Source organism: Marmota monax, unplaced genomic scaffold (genome assembly GCF_021218885.2).
Source record: "Marmota monax isolate L192 unplaced genomic scaffold, Marmota_monax_Labrador192_F-V1.1 WCK01_AAM20220418_F8-fsc00106, whole genome shotgun sequence".
In the NCBI taxonomy this organism is placed as follows: domain Eukaryota; kingdom Metazoa; phylum Chordata; class Mammalia; order Rodentia; family Sciuridae; genus Marmota; species Marmota monax.
Genome location: NW_026695218.1, coordinates 1,650,157 through 1,666,285, shown reverse-complemented (window position 1 = coordinate 1,666,285; position 16,129 = coordinate 1,650,157). Strand labels below are relative to the sequence as shown.

Sequence of the window (16,129 nt, the reverse complement as noted above, 5' to 3'; positions counted from 1 at the left end):
GTACTATTGAATGGTATGTTCGTAATAACTCGAGAGAACTCTCACAGTAGATAATATGATGCTACACATTTTATAGATGAGGAAACTGAGGCACAGAAAAGTTCATTGTTATGACCAAGGCCATTAGAATTGAAAAGGAAGACTCAAGATATGAATCTAGGCCACTTAGGATCAAATGCCATGCTTATAAACTCTGAGATTGCAAACTGAGAGGTATATTCTTAAATTCTGATGACTCAAAATTACATCTGTAGCTAGGAAGTTTCCCTTGGACTCCACATCACTATATGCAAAGGCTGACAGGACACTCCCCAACTGAAACTCAATTTATATAATCAAAACTAAAGTCAACACCGATCTTCCCAATTTCACCTTGGTTTCTTACCTTAGAGAATGCCATTCCTTTCAATCTAAGTCAACCACAAAAATAAATAAATCAATAAATCTGTTTTCTCCCTGTCTGCCTTTCCTCTACTCAAAGAGTAGCCTTCAAATCAAATACTAAATCTCCTTGATTCTCTGGTCTTCCTACTGCCCAAGACCCTTGATTATGGTTTGTATCTAAAAATGCCCCCTTTATGCAGTAGGCAATGTTCAGAGGTTAAAAGATCAGATTACGAAAGCTATAACTGCATCAGTGGAAGAATCAATTAATCCAATGGATAGATCCATTTGATGGATCAATCATTTGAATGGACTAGTAGGTGGTAACTATAAGTAGATGGGGTGTGGCTGGAAGAAGTAGATCACTGGGGTTGTATCCTCGGGAATTAAATCTTGTTCCTCTGGTTCCTCACTCCCTCTCTTTGCTTCCCAGCTGCCTTGAGCTGAACAGCTTTTCTCCACCTTGCCCTTCTCCAATGACACTCTGACCTTACCTCAGGCCCAGAGTAATAGAGTTGGCCAAACTTGGACTGAGACCGCTGAAACCATGATTGCCAAATAAACTGTTTCCCCTTTAACTTGTTCTTGTCAGATATTTTGGTCACAGTGACAAAAAGCTGACTAACAGCTTTCCCTATCAGGCCATATCTTCTCTTGTTTGCATTATTTTACTAGCCTTTGGAGTTGTTCTTCCACCTCAAACTTCTGCATTATAATCTCCTCCATTCAGTCAGATTGACTTTTATGAAAAAAAAAAATCTGAAATTCACATTCATTTCATTCTGGTTTAAGGTGGAAGCCCCAAATTGTCTAATATACGAGATAGAACCCAGTGATGATGTGAGTCCTATTTATTCTCCAAGCCTTACTTCTCACTTTTTTCTTCTTTAGTTTTACTAAATTATTGGAATCCATCAAATGAACAATCTATATTTTTGCAAATAATTCTCTTCTTTTCACAAAAGCCTTCATCATGAAACTTCATCAGGATAAAGCCAATTCACTGTTATCATGTCAAGGTAGTTGTGATTCCCTCTGAAAATTCTTTCCTAAATTTCACAAAGTAGGTCATGTGCTTGCTGTATGCTTATCCCTGTTACTGCTTAGCTATTTCAGTTTACACCTTTGTCTTCTCAAGACCATACTTTCCTGGTGGGCCAGAACAATGTCTTAGTAATGTGTATTCTCATCACCCAGAATAATGGCTGCTTAGGAGGAGTGAAATTTAAAAGAGCAGCAACAATAAACTGAATGAATGAAAAATAATCACATTAATTAATTTAACCAGGGTAGTGAGTAAGCAATATACCAATCCAAATATGGAAAAGAAAACATTTTTTTTTAAGGAAAAATTTGGCATAAGAGGACTGTGAAATTAAAATAAGGATGGGCTCATAAATCTTACTCTAACTGGATCAAATCAGCAGCAGTCTAACTTTCTATCAGCCAAATGTGAAATCACAGCCACAGCCGCATTTTTCTAGAAATCCAAATAGAAGAACAGTTTTCCCCTGCATCAGTTCACTGCATTAATGACTTCAGGTTGTTAATAATTGGGGATATCGGGTTCTAAAGGAGCAAGCTGGGTTGATCAGATTAAAACACCTACAAACAAGATTGGAAATTAGAGAACAGCGCAAGTCAAAATAGATCTTTCCTAGTGGACTATGTGGTGAACCAGACCCTGAAATCCCTAATCATCAAATCTGAGTAGTTTATGCTAAAAACAAAGTACCTGATAAGGAAACAGAATAAGACCGAATCTTTCTTCAAAATAATAGGGATCATATCATGGCTATGAAACTCCCCAGTCACATGACTTAAGATAAGTCACTTTATCTTCCTAGTCTTTAAATTGGGAATAGCAAAATCTCTTCTGCTAATTGCCTGGGATGTTTTGAGGCCACAGTGGAGGCAAGGCAGAGTTCTTGATAAAGTTCAAGGTACCTGACGACGCGGCTGTTCTCCTGTTTAAAGGCCTTCCTGACAACCAACCCCCTGGAGTGAGATTAAAGTAGTTCTCCCTGGATGTGTTATCAATTGGTGAAGTGTGTTTTATAGAGACCTGTGTATCATTTTTAGTGGGTTATGATGGGAGGAGCTACTGAAATTGAATGTACAGAGCCTGTGATGCTAGTTGTCCTACAAAAGGCAAAACTCTCCCATGTAATGAAGAATTTTCTAGCCGATGGCAAGAAATAATGAAAAATTTTCAAGCCTGTGGCAAGACGTTGTAATGTCTGAAGTAAAAAATAAAAATCTGTTACAGCTACCACAAGCTTAAACCAGGGCCTCTGAAAGTACGTGCACACGGCTTAAGTGTGCCTGGTAAGGGGGCCAAAGAGGCCAAAGGCTGGCCAAGCCACGGGCCAGGCTGAGAGCTGTATCTGGAAGGAAGGGCTGCCCTTCAACCATTCACATTGGGACCGTAATTTCATTGTACATACAATTAATAATTTTGCATTATTTTAATACACTTTAAATTCTCAAAAAGGTGATTACCATGAAAATCGAGGGAATATTGCACTTTGGTCTTTGGAAAATTCAACAAGATTTCCTCTAGCATTTCAAAAAATCATGTTTCTATGGCAATGCTAAATCATAGTATTTGAGATATCAAAGCCTCTCTGTCTGTCTGGTTGGCTATTTTATCTTGAACATAATTTCGGATACTCAGTATTTAATTCAATGAATTTTATTTTCTTATTTCTTCCTTTGTAGCCCTGAATGTTTGTTTATTCACAATAATGTTAAAAAAATACTTTCCAACCTGATTTCTATCAGTTAGACATAATTCTTTGTTCTGTCAACAAGGTAGAATATATTTCAGATAAGATTAGGATTATAAGTAGAATTGAGCAAAATCAATTTAACAAATACTATACCAGAGCCTTGGCAAGGAACAAAACATATACCCAAAGCTAAACATTTGGTATTTATTATCACATGGGTAATTATATTTTCACGAGGATGAGGCTGTGCTAGAGCAAGTGATGTGGCTTTTGTATTTGGGGAGAAATATATTTATTCTGAAGTATCACTAAAAATAATTTTAAAGCCATCCTTAAAGTAACTACAAAGTCTTGTTTTAGAGACATGGATTGATTTTTAGGTCAATTCCAAACATTAGAAGAAGGTTCACACTGACATTAATAAAATATGTCTTCAATACATCTACTGTATACCGTGCAGAAAAAAAACTCCAGATCAATAAAAAGTCAAACAAAATGACAAATGCAGTAAAAGAAAAAGTTTCCCCTGTACTGGTTAGAGACAGTCTTCGTATTTCTAATGCCAAAGGGAAGCCCATTTACCTCCAATAGGAGGCACAAATTAGTAAAGGACTCTTGTGTTTACATACACCATTCTGATATATTACCATGTGAGACCACAGAGCCATACAGAAAAATGGTAATCTTAGAATCATTTTGGGAAGTCACAGAGGAAGTAAACTTTCAGCTAGGTTTTAAAGGTGGTTTGGGAGTTTTCTCCAGTAAGAGAAAGAAGAAAAACTTTTTTGGTAAAGCAAAGATTTATGAACATAGCTTAGAATGGCAAAAATAACCCAGAGGTTAAAAAAATCCAGTTGACAAGTTCATTCTAATAATACTAACAATCACATAATAACAGCAATCACTGCTAACACTCATCAAGCAATTATTGAGTTTTCTATGTGCCTGGAGATGAAGTCAAAAGTCATTCCTCCCAAGAAGAAAGAATGAAAGAAAAATTGACTGTGTTGAAGAAACTGAAAAACAAAGGGTTAGCAAGAGGAAACCCTATACTTCCTGAACCAGGAACACCTAGCAGAGATGGGGCCAGGAAAGGCTGGAGGCACTGTGGGTGGGGCTATAGGAGGGGGGGCGCCCACAGTCCTGCTCTTACAACATTTTTGGAGGGTGGGCCTTCAAAAGCCTTTGTGCATCTGAGATAGGGTGAGGTGTGGCAGACCTGGGCTGAGATGGCATCTGGTATCCCTGCATAGAAGATTGTGAGCTACCAGGTGAAAAACCAGCATCTACCTCAGAGCAAAGCCTGTCCAAGGAAGGGACATGACCTTTGTCCTTGGAAAAACCCACAGAGCACTCCTAGGCACATTCCCACCCTGCTAAGTTGTTTATCTACAAATAACAGGAGAGATCTGCTGAGCCCGGTGTCCCTGACTCAGTCAGGCTAGGAGGAGATCCATAGCAACCCCCTAGCAGCCACCAATCAGCATGAGACAGGGAAACACCTGGGATGCCAGATGACCCTCCCAGTAGTTTATGGTAGTTGATAACCTGTTGGGAAACCATGTAGTTCAGCACGTACACCCCTCTTGGCTTAAACCAATCAGTTCAAACAAATCCCCCTTTTGCACTGACCAATCACCCCTACCCAACTTGTTCCTGCCAGTGAATGTGCTAATCATGTTTTAGAGTTGTTATTTGATTTTCCCGTGGTGTGTGATGATTTGCTAAGGGATGCTATGATGTATGTGAAGTCCCTGCCCTCTCCAAAAAATGTATAAAAATGCTGCAAACCCTGGGCTCGGGGCCTCTCAGCGTCACCAGTTGCTGTGTGTGTGTGCGGAGGACCGAGCTAGCTTGCAATAAACACCTCTTTGCTGCTTACATTGATCTTGGGTCTCTGGTAGTCTTCGGGGGTCCCGAATTCGAGCATAACACAGGGTGAGCTATAAATTTCAGCTTGACTATGTGCCAGGTATTCTTGAAAAAGGTTTTTGATGCCTAACCTCCATCATGCCACTTAATGCCTGTTGTACCAAATCATAATTAAAAAGGAAGTTTCAAGTTCCAGCTTTTATGTTTGTCACCTTGAACAATTTATTTAATTTGTCTCACTTTTTCATATTTCTGATAGGAATGGTATTACAGGTAGCATAGCATTAAGTTGATATTAATCAATATTGAAATAAGTATTAATTTAATTTAAAATGTGAGATGTTTTTCAGTTGCCCATGTCCCCAGACTATCCTCTCCTCTCTGTTCCTATGCATTTGTTTTGTTTTTTTTTTTTTTTTTTAAACAGTGAGAAATGCCATGTCAGCTTCATGATGAAATACGGCAAGGAAAAATTAGCTATAATACAGAAATTTTAAGGTGGGAAGAAACAGGGTATTTTTGAGTTTTGTACAATTGTTGTTAGAACCTAGGGTCCATCTACCACTGAGACAGAATTTAAAAAGAAAATAAGCTGGGGCTGTATCTCCCCATACATAATTCTATGTTTTATTTTGAGTCAGGATCTCACTGCATTACTAAGGCTGGCTGGCCTCAAACTTGCCTCAGCCTCCCAAATTGCTATGATTTCAAGCATGTGCCACCATACCCGGCTTTTGTTTTGTTTTGAAAGAGAAACCAGGGAAAGAATTTTGAAAAGATGCAATGATATGGAATTGTGACTATTTTCCTAACCTCCCAGCTGTGTGAAACAAACTGATGGGTATAGAACATAAGAAAGCTTTGAACTACTAAACCTTCAGCACAAGGAGGTAATCAACCTGTGGTTTCAGAGGGAGCCACAATACTCAACAGAAAACCTGGCAGATGCAAAAGAGTATGATGTATGGATCTCCTAAAGCTGGTGGCGGAAAACAGAGCAATAGTCTTTGAGGCTGAGAACTACAGACCCATGCCTGTATGGTGGTGATAAGCAATGTGGCTGCATATTTTCAGGGATTTGTATTCTTTAAGGTTTTCATTGCAAATTGGAAGCTAAGTATTTCTGAGAATTTTTTTTCTTTTTTCTTTTTTTCTTTTCCCAGTTAGTTAAACCTCTTTCTCTAAACTTGGTCATTCCATGGAGCAAAATTTGGGTTGGAAAATATTTTACTTCCTATGATGAGGAAAGTTTCATGGCTTATGAGGCCAACGGCTTGGATGGCTACCAAGTTTGCTATTAGGTGAGTTTAATTACTCATCTAATTGCAACCCATATGACATTCTGCCACAAAGTAAAAGAGAAAGAGATTTTTCTGGAAGTCCTGATAAACTCTTCTGGCCAAGCTCAAGCTATCATTAAACAAAGTGGGCCAAAGTTCACAAAGCAGAGAAATAAGGCTCAGCTTCATGAGTTCATTTTATTATACCCAAAAGAACCACATGAATTTTTATGTTGCTTTTAATTTGATATTTTACACATAGGGAAATTTAGCAGCAATAAAATGTTGAAAAGTGTACCCTCAGATGCTGCATGGTGAATGTGATGCAGATTTCAGCTATTCGTGGCTGCAAGTATAAAAAGGACTCATGAGGCCAGGTCTGTTTGTCACTGTTTGTTCTCCTCCAGGGTCTTAAAACCAAAAGTTCATAATTACATGCTGGTATTTACTAGACATTTCTAATTTGGTTGAGGTGTGTGTGTGTGTGTGTGTGTGTGTGTGTGTGTGTGCGCGGCATGCACGTGCATGCACGTGCATGCTTTTTGTACTTGAATTTTGCATCCTCACTCAGAATCTGACCGTGTTAGATAAAACTGGAGCAAAGAACCCACTGAAAATGAATGTATCCTGCCCATCTAGTCAGGCGGTCAACAGGTATTCTTTAGCAAAGTTGTTGTGATATTTATTCATTGAAATAACAGAAATAAGAAAAAATGGGTAAGCAAAAATTATCATAGAGAAAATAAGTTATCAGAGTATAAACTCTAACATGTACATTTATTATAATTTTGTTTATAGAAACTTTAAATGATAAGCCCTACATTGTTTTCCAAAATAAGTTTGGTTTTTGTTTGTTTGTTTGTTTGTTTGTTTCCTGTACTGGGGATTGAACCCAGGGGCAGTTCACCATTAAGCTACATCCTCAGCCCTTTTTTATTTTCTTATTTTGAGACAAGGTCTCCCATTAAGTTAATTAGGGCCTTGCTGAATTGTTGAGGCTGGCCTCAAACTTGTGATCCTCATGTCTCAGCCTCCCAAGTTGCTGGTATTACAGGCATGGATCACTGTGCCTGACTTTTTTATAAGTATTTTTAAAGCTTTAATTTAAAGTTTAAGCATTTTCTATGCACTCAATATTTCATCAAAATAATAAAATTTTCATTAATTAAGAGAAATAATAAATCTCAAAGAACACTTACAAAACAAATATTAAAAATAAAAATCCCACAGAGAAACTTAATCCCACTCTATGCAATGAAAACAGGAATATATGTCTGGTTTGCCTATCTTCAGTCAATTTATATGCATTGCCATCCTGATGAATGAACACATAGCTACAGATAAACACATATTTTATACTTCACTAATGAGATTGTACAGTAATATTTTAGGTAATGATATTTTCATGAAACAATATATTATGACTTATATTTTAAGTTTTAAAACCGTTCTTCTAACTTTTAATTTTAAATGGTATATCAGAATAACACATAAATGTAGTTTACTAAATTAAATATCTATTGTTTGACTTTTTTGTATCTTGTGGGGGGGCAGTACCAGGGATTGCTGGGTGCTTCACCATTGAGCCATGTCCCCAGCCATTTTTTTAATGTTTTATATATATATATATATATATATATATATATATATATATATATATATATGAAATCTGGGTGGTTGGCATTTGATTAAAATGACTGGGCTGTCCACAGGTGTGTTTATAGGGTGGGGTGTTCCTGAGGAAATTCACTTCTGGGACTGTGAGATGAGTGTGGAAGATCTGCCCTCAATATGGGTAAGCTCAATCCAATGGAATAGGGCCTAGATGGGACACAATCATGGAGGAAGAATTAATCCTTGCTCTCTTTCCTGAAGTTGTGATCCCCTTCTCCACTTGCTCTTAACATGAGAACACCAGGTTTTTCAGCTCTGGGGCTCCAGAATTCACACCAGTGGCTACTGTGCTCTCTGGCCTTTGGCCTGGAACTGAGATTTGCATAGTTGGCTTCCCTGGATTTGAGGTCTGTGGATTTGCATTGAGCCATGCTTCTGGCTTTCCTGGTTCTCCAGCTGGTGGATGGCCTATCATAGGATTTCTTGGCCTCCACAATTGAGTGAGCTGATTTCTCTAATAAATCCCTTCTCATTCATCTTTCTAAATATATCCTATTTATGCCAGTCTCAGTACTGATAAGGTATACATTCCCAAATGTATCCTTCTTTTTTGAAAGTTTTTATTGGTTCTTTTTAGTTATACATGATAGTAGAATCCATTTTGACATAAATATAAAAGCATATATCTTGTTCTAATTCAGTCCCTTTCTTTAAAATATTTTAACTTATAGAGGACCTCATCTTTCACATGAGTATTAGTATTAGTTTCATTAAATTATTGTTTTATTTTGACCATTTAAAAAATCTACATTGAATTCATTGAAAAATATATATTACTAAATATTTCATATCTATGATTATAGCATAATATTTCATCTGTTTGAATATTCTTGCGTGCGTTTCAGAAATGTTTTGAAAATTGCACTTCCTATATCTCTTCTTCAATTTTTCTACCTCAAATGTATTGCTAGAATCTTTAGTTCCCTGTAGGACAACTAATTGAGAGCAGACATGCAGTCTGGTTGTCAATTTTTATATTAACCTAACACATTCTATTAAAAATTCATTCCACCACATTAAGAATTTTCTTGTTGCCAGCTTTTTATCTAATTTAGAGAATAAAAGAAAGAGACCTACCCAAATAACACATTTCAATAGTTGAAATGCACATTTTTATTTAGGAAATGTATACATGTGTCAAAACTTCACATGGTTCCCCATGAATATGTACATGTTTCATGTATGTATGTAGCAATTTACAATAAATTTAAAATGTTAAAAAATAAATTAAATAAAGTAAAAAACGGTAACATTTTTGATATCATATTTAAAAGTAGGATGCATGCTATAGTAATTGTCATAAGAAAACTGTATTCTCATCTAATTAGCAGGAATACTTTTAAAATCATGAATTAGTGTTACATGTTATGGCACATATTCTTACATCTTTTTTTACTTTATTATTATTATTTGTGTGTGTGTGTGTGTGTGTGTATGAGAGAGAGAGAGAGAGAGAGAGAGAGAGAGATACTAGGGATTGAACCCAGGGATACTCTACCACAGAGCTACATCCCAAGTTACTTTTAATTTTTATTTTGAGAGAGGGTCTCATTTGTGATCCTCCTGCCTCAGCCTCCCAAGTCACTGGGATTATAGGCGTGTGTCACTGCACCTGGCTTGCATTGATTTAAATCTCTATGTGTTCTGTTGATCTATTAATGATGTGGGGGTTATACTAATAAACTTTACTATTTGAACCACGCTTCTATTTTCAAAATAACTTCCTAGTTAAGATATACACACTTTCATTCATTTATGAGCTATGTTATACATATTATGCAGTTCCATAATTGATTTAAGATTACATTTACTATTTTTTCATATACATTCATGCAGTTTAAGTCAATACTTTCTTATTCTAGCCTTATCCAGCTTATATGGTTAATATAATAATGGTTCTACTCAAAGATGTTCATGTTATAATTTCCAAGGTATAAAAAGTATATATATATATATATATGTGTGTGTGTGTGTGTGTGTGTCTATGTGTGTATGTGTGTGTATAATGTTACACAGCAAGAAATAATTGATGTTGCAGGTGGAATAGAAGTTGCTAATCAGTTGGCTTTAGGATGGGATGATTATTCTGAATTATCCAGATGGACTATGTACTCAAAAGGATCTTGGAAAGATGAAAGAGGGAGACAGAAGGAATTGTGTTAGAGTGATGTAATATGAGAAAAATTCAACCAGATGTTACAGATTTTGAGAATGGAAGGCAGCCATGAGCTAAGAAATGTGGGCATCCCTTAAATGATGTAGAAGGCAAGAAAAAGAATTGTCCCCCAGAGTCTCCAAGAATAGAAGCAGCCCTACTGATGTTTTGATTTTAGTCTGATGAGACCTATTTTGGAATTCTGACTTGTGGAACTTTAAGATAATACATTTCTGTTACTTTAAGCTTCAAAAGTTTGTAGTAATTTGTTAAAGGAACAACAGGAAATGAATACAGGTTTCAATATTATATTAGTTTAAATACTATGATAGTTCATTGAACCTAAGATGTCACTCAATTGGAAAGTACACCATTATTAAAGAAAAAATAATGTCAAACTCTAACAGGATGTTTTCCTGTCACATTAACAATAAAATGCATTGCAGTTTCAAAAATATTACCATATGGACAAAAATGAATCTAGATTATTCACAGCTTTCCTTATTTTTCTATTTACTAAAGGAAATTTGCATGAAGAAATTATCAATTTCCTGAAGGCTTGGTAAACTAACCTTGGAAACCCAAATATTTTCATTTGTAGGAAAGAATGTGTTTGGAGGTTAATTAATTCTATCTGAAGTTCTTAATTTGTCTTTATCAGGATCCTGAAAAAAATATATGTATGAGTCCTTTTATCCATGAATATTTATATGTGATTAATAATGTTTAATTTCATAATTTGTCATCTGTAGTCAAAAATGTGCATTTTCTTCTGTATGCATTTTTGTCAAATTTCTGACTAGCTTTGTCTTTACTGTTTTACCTGGTAGACAGCTATCTTCACTTCGCCTGTCTGATCAATGTCTTTCACTTAGAGCCTGGAGAGATTCTCAGACTTTTCTTTGCTTTAAGATCTTTATTCCTTCAGTGTAGCTGTGTAGTCTAGCATCTGATAGCTCCAGATGGACTTTATTTAATCCTTCTTGGATTTTCTCCTGAGAATAGTAATAGGAGCCCATATGCAATGAGAGAGCTTAATTCAAATTGAAAATTGAATGGGAAGGGAAGGAGATTGTGACAGCTGAATTTTTTTCCAAAAGAGAAAATCCTTTTTAATCCTCCAGTAAGTCTGTAAAAATATTATACTTATAATAAAAGAGAGAAGGAAACACCTAGAATTTTCCCCAAAAGGCTTACTCTACCATTTAGCTTCACTGCCCCATAGCCTGTGTGCATGGATGGCCCATCAGTGATAGGAAGTTCACTTGACAATACTTCAGTACTTCCCTTTCACCATTGCTGCGAGCTGAAGCCATCACTGCTTCCAAAGACCAAAAAAAAAAAAAAAAAAAAAAAAAGCCCAGTAGCGTTTTAAAGAGGACTGTTGCCTAGGAGAACAAATTAATATGCTCTGGAAAATATAATAAGAAGTCCAAAAGCTAAGGCGATGATGTCTGTTATAAGAATTATGGCAAGTTACTTACAAGAATTATTCAGCATCTGTATCATCCACTAATTTTGCTATGCAAGAATAGGTAAAATGATAGATTAAGTGAAAGAATGTAATAAAAAAAAGAAGAACCAGTGTTGGTTGTATATTAGAAGAGTATATGTAAGTATCAAAAACATCACCCTACTTGCTCTCCCAAAGGGCCAACTAATCAAAGCATTAAAGCCTGGCTCCAACACCAGAGGCAGGTGGTTTGAAAGACAGAAGTTGTATAGGGGCTCTGGCCTGAAGGATTGGTGGTGGCAGTGCAGGGTCAATATCTGGAAGTATGCTCTTCAGCCCTTCCACAGGCAATTCATGCTTCTCCCTGAAGTTCTTATTTTTATGCATTTCATCAATTGTCTCAGTATACCTCTATCAAACTTCAGCACATTTTACAAATATCTGTAATAGTATTTCGTCTTGTTAATTCAATCTCATCATTTTATTTAATTAATTTATATATTTACTTATTGTATACAGATCAGATCCAGGGGCACATCATCACTGAGTTAAACCCCCACTCATATATATATTGTAGACGGACAGAATGCCTCTATTTATTTATTTTCTCTGGTGCTGGGGATTGAACCCAGGGCCTTGTGCATGAAAGGCAAACACTCTACCAACTGAGCTATATACCCAGCTCCAGAATGCCTTCATTTTGTTTATTTTTATGTGGTGCTAAGGACAAACCCAGTGCTTTGCATATGGTAGGCAAGCGCTCTGCCACTGAGCTACAACCCCAGCCCCCATTTTTATTTTTTATTTTGAGAAAGCATCTTGCTAAGTTGCTGAGACTGGACTTGAACTTGTGATTCTCCTGACTTGGCCCCCTAGAGTTGCTGGGATGACTGGTATGTGCCACCATTCCCAGCTCTTCATTTTGATTAGTTTTATTCAACCACCACTTTTTCTGCAGGAAGAGAAACTAAAATTCTCTTGAGTAAAAATGGGAAAGGTAAAAATATATATCACAACTACCAAGAACAATGGTGAGAAGTGTCGTGGCCTTGGGTACTACTGCATGGCTTGACATGAACTGTGAGCTTTTTCTAGACCTGCAGACTGTCAAGGTGGACATTTTGAAAACCTAAGGCAGAATGCATTCTGAATGTGAGGAGAGCCTGGATATAAGACTAACAGATTGCTGGGCCATGAGTGATGGAGGTTCAACAAGGTTAGAACTAATTTCTGTAAACATGAGGGATGAGAGAAGGAAAAGAAGCCATTTTGTAAGAAGTGGTCATACTGAGTAGATTCAAATTTTGCTGAGATACAGCAGAAATGGCATGGGGATGAGAAAGAGCAATAAAGTCAGGGTGTTGCTGAATATTCACACTGGATAAGCATGCAGCCAGGATGTGAACAAGTTACCAATATGTTGCTGAGAAAATTACGAATAACATGGAGAGGAAATTTTAGAAAGTATAGATGGTGGTTATGGACTAGTTTTCTTTTTTCTATTATTGTGATATTGAGAATGGAACCCAGGGATGCCCACCGAGTACATCCTCAGCATTTTTTTTTTCACTTTGTGACAGGATTTCTTTAAGAAGTTCTGACCTGGGACTGATAATCCTCCTGCCTCAGCCTCCAGATTCTCTGGGATTACAGTGATGTGTCACTGGGAGTGCTCAACTGAATTCTTTAGGTCAATCAGTTAGAATAAATAAAAGTTACTGAGAGTTTGAAAACAAGGGAGAGTATTGAATAGCAACCATAGGTAACTAATTAAAATTGACAATTTATGCAAAAAGCAGGCTTTGTCTTAATCCTAGGACACAAGGGAGCAGAAATCATAGAAAGGTTGCTAGTAGATATTTCTATGAAAAAAAAAAGCTACAATTTTAGGATAATTGGGTTCAGTAATGTCGATATAACTCCCATAAATTCCAACATAGTTTTTGCACATAATAGATTCTTAATAATCTTTGTTAAATTAGTGAGTAGTTTATATATTCTATAAATTTGACATTTTCCATATCAACTATCCCTAATTTCAGTTTTCCACTTCATCATATAAACATTCCTACCAACCAGGAGTAATATAGAAGTTGGAATTTAGATTTTATAAATGTTAGAATCAATTATATTAATATTCACCATTTTACTGGTGAGGGATGGTATCTTCATATACATTCTAGTATACTGAAGTCCATTATTTTTAAACGCTATTAGGTACCAGCTTTCTTGTGACTCTGAAGAGCTCATGGGATACATAGCCCTCCCTAGGATGAGACTAGTTCATTGTCTCTTTTATTGTATGCTTATTTGTTGTAGGTATCAGATATTCACACAGACATAGATATATTGCAGAACTGACATTTTGGCATCTGGGGCTGAATAATTTTTAGTTACAGGGACTATCCTATATGTTGCAGAAAGTTAAGTAGTATCATTACTTGCTTAACTTGTTGGATACCAGTAAAAATAATTCTGACAATCAGAAATGTCTCTCATCACTGCCAAGTATTGTTTTGGGGTCAAAATCAACTGACTTAGGAAGATTAACAACAAATTAAACAAAATTATTTACATCAATTTCTCCTATTTTGTTTTAACCTAGAGAATGACTAATTTTCAATCATTTGATAGTATGATTTTTTTTTCTTGAAATCTTCCATTTATTTACAGGTAATAATTAGAAAATAGAAACAATTAAATGATTCTTTTTTTAGGCCACTTTAGACTAAATTATTTGGAATGAAGCACTTGAATATTTGAATGATTCATAAATTAATCTTAAGAATAACCTTAGTTTTTAAGATAAATTAATAAAATTAACCTTTTGTTTAAAAATTATTCCTAAAAGTACCAATGATGCTTAGGATCCAGATAGCTGATTTTAAAATCTCATGAAAAATAAGTTGGCCACTTAAGAATTATATTAAAGAGGCATTGCCTAAATGAAAAGTATGGAGATGAGGAGGAAGTGGGAATAGTTTGGTCATTCTTTCTGTATCAAATATATGGTACTTGATAAAATTTTGAGTCAAATAAAAAGATTCAGTTAATCACATTCACCATTTGTTAGCACTATGTTTTTAAAAAAAAATTTTTTTGATGCATGACTTTCAATATTTTACAGAATGTCTATAAGGATAATTAAATAGAGAGATTTAAAAGTACCAAACTGAAAAATGGCAAGTACAGTTAGTTATCAAAAGAGGCATTACTATTTAATAGTACATCATAGTACTGGACTCAGAATTGGCATATGAGTATGATTTGTGATTGATGCCTTCCCTGAGTAGGTACCAATGGTAAATCACATAACCTTCATTCCTCAGTTTCCTTTTTAGCAAGATAGGAATAAAAGCAGCAGCTTCACAGTAGGAAGATTCAATTAGAAAATAGAAGTACAATCACACAGTATTTCTTCAAACCAATGTCTGTTATCATGAGGTAAATCTGAATCTGAAGAAGATAGATACCGTGTAACCATGAATAGATATCATATTTCTGTATTTGCTATTATTCTCCTACAAGAAATAACACCAAAAATAGCTTGGTGCTGTGGCTTATGCCTATAATCCCAGAGGTTTGGGAGGCTGGTGGGCTGTAAGCAACTCAGTGAGAAACCTGCTCTAAATAAAATACAAAATAAGACTTGGGATGTGGCTTGGTGGTCAAGTGTCCCTGAGTTCAGTTACCAGTATCAAAAACAAAACAAAACAAACAAAGAAACAAAACACACAAAAAAAATCTTTATGAAGTCCTTTGTTCAATTAAAAACAATGATAGGGGCTGGGGATGTGGCTCAAGCAGTAGAGCGCTTGCCTGGCATGCGTGCGCCCGGGTTCGATCCTCAGCACCACAAACAAACAAAGATGTTATGTCCGCCAAAAACAAAAAAATAAATATTAAAAAAAACCTCTCTCTCTCTCTCAAAAAAAAAAAAAAAACAATGATAATATATACATCAGTTAAATAGGACAAAAAAGCCCATAGGTGGCCTTTGAAATAATTGTCATATTGCCACTGTTCTATAGTGTTAATTTGAATATTATATCTTTTAATTATTTCAGTTGAAGGCTATACAAATGACACAGAAAGTGACAATAGTCTTCAATCATTAATGTAGCAAATATAAACAGAAATCTTGAAATTGCCCTGACATTATGAGGAACTATATCTATCCCTTAACTGCATTATTCCTGAGTTATTTTTTCATTGTGGGGAAATGCATTTTTTCTGTTTAATTTGGACTACATTATTCTGTTCTGGGTTTGGAACTCTAGCATAATGTATTTATAGTTAACAAAGACTGCATTCTTTCTTCACTTCCTTGCTGTTTATTTTTAGTGGAAATTTCTACTAGAATTAATGTTTCAGGTTTATTTAGGTCAGAGGAGACCATCTTAGTTTTAGCATCCATTATGTAAACTTGAGAAACTGTGAGGACCTGTAAAACTGTGGTCTGTTTCAATCCATTAATGCATGCTTTTGGACAGCTTAATGCATATGTCTTCTTAACTAAAATCTTAAAATCTCAAGAAAGTTGAAGAGAAGATTGTTCTTAGTATTTGCAATGACTAAA

General features: G+C 35.7%; 1 non-coding gene across 1 annotated transcript; it reads right to left on the bottom strand.

The window, feature by feature from the left end:
• Positions 1–12,157: 12,157 nt before the first annotated feature.
• On the bottom strand, positions 12,158–12,239 carry Trnae-uuc (transfer RNA glutamic acid (anticodon UUC)). Its single transcript has one exon. It is a non-coding gene; the product is annotated as a tRNA-Glu (tRNA).
• Between the last annotated feature and the right edge of the window lie 3,890 nt (positions 12,240–16,129).